We start from the raw sequence: 1,799 nt of genomic DNA on the forward strand, positions 1-1,799 counted from the left end.
TTTATTATATTTTTACATTTTGTGACGGAAAGAACAATCTGTCACAAATTTAGTGACGGACTTGTGACAACATGTTGTCACTTATTTTCATTTCTATAACTTTGTGACGGAAATTTTTTTGTCACAAAAATTATATTAAATATTTGTTACAATTTCGTCACAAATCCATCACTATCAGAATTTTTATAGAAAAAAAAAATTATTTTAAAAATTTCGTCTAGATGAGGTTAATTTGTCACAAATCTGTCAAAATTCCGTGACAATTTGTGACGGACTCATCCGTCTCAAAAATTTCGTCACAATTTTAACATTTTCTTGTAGTGTCGGGTTCAAGCTGGTGATGCCTTTCTACCATCTTCACAGCACCAGCCTTGACCGAGTCAAGTTCACTCCGAAGTTGGGAAATAGTGGTCTCGAATTCACCAAGCCTCGTAGTAAAATTGGCATTGTCTCGACCAAGATCGACATTATCCACCTCAAGGAGCCAGTTCTTTTCAACCATATCAGCCAACTCGGCCTTTAAGCGAAGGTTTTCGGCCTTTGATGCTTCAAGCTCGGATTGAAGGTTGGGAAGAACGAGCCGAGCTCTCGGTGATCTTAACTTTCTCTTGCGGGGAGGAGTTTGGAACTTCTCGGTTTCTCGACCTGAGCATTCGGGCCACTTTAAGTCATCAACCTCGTGTTGGGCACAGATAAAGCCCTCATTAACAAGCACAACACTCTGCAGAAGAAGAAGCAAATTAAGTTAAGAAATTAAGTAAACAAGAGTTGAAAATCACACATCAATATTATGGAAAGACGAGCTTAAAGTTTGGGTTCTGCGTACATACCTTCGTTTATAAGGCAACGCAGAGCCCCCGGTCATTTTTCGTTATCCGAATGCGAAATAAGAGGCCTTAGATAACTTGAAACCCCACGGGCGGGATAAAAAACTACAATCCTCGGGGACGGTGACCACTGCCAACCTCGTCGCTTCTCGGTTCTGTTGGGGGGGGTGGGAAAAATACTTTACAGTGTGTTCCTCGCACCGTTTCGGTGGACCGGCTAGCCGCCCTCGTGAGCGAGGGAATAGGAAGATGGCCAAACCGGCCGACTTCCCCGATTTACCGCGGGAGGGATATCGAACATGTCATCCGGGTTGTCGGACCTCGATGCGAGAGCGGGAGAGGCCCGGAACGGCCCGGCAACCCGGTAGTGCGGGTACCTCAGATGTGGTAGCTTGGTCGCTGCCAGGCAATGGGCTGGTAACCATTATAGCCTCGTTGTCCGGGGCTGATTCAGCTCTTTGATCAGGCTCGGTGTTCGAGGACAGGACAGATCTTCTAGGCGCCTTCACCAAGGGTGCCGCTTCGAGTGAGGCATCACCTGAAATGTTGATAAATTTATTACACCTTAGAGGAATCGTAAAAAGAACATCGTCTTCCCCACTTGTGTTCGGGGTCAGAATAGTAGTTCCTTCCTCAACTGTAGACGAAGACAGAATGGTAGTTCTTTCTCGGGAACAGAGGCTACGTAGAGGCCCGCACCAACCCTTCGAATAATAATATCAGGCTCGGATTCATCCCTCGGGGTCCGAACTTCGCTCTTCGACCTTTTTTTTTGTTTAACGCTTTGGCCGGGGGTTTCTTTGCCTCTTTTGGATGATCTCTTAGTAATCAAATTCGGATGGCGTGTGTGGCAAGCTCGGTAGTAGGTTTGGGCGTAGTGGCTCACGAGCCGGGCAAGCCTTTGAATATCGAAAAGAGTTATAGAAAGACAAGGCAAAACGGGAGGGAGCAACAAGTACCGAATCAACGGGA

Source organism: Lycium ferocissimum, unplaced genomic scaffold, assembly GCF_029784015.1.
Source record: "Lycium ferocissimum isolate CSIRO_LF1 unplaced genomic scaffold, AGI_CSIRO_Lferr_CH_V1 ctg5543, whole genome shotgun sequence".
In the NCBI taxonomy this organism is placed as follows: domain Eukaryota; kingdom Viridiplantae; phylum Streptophyta; class Magnoliopsida; order Solanales; family Solanaceae; genus Lycium; species Lycium ferocissimum.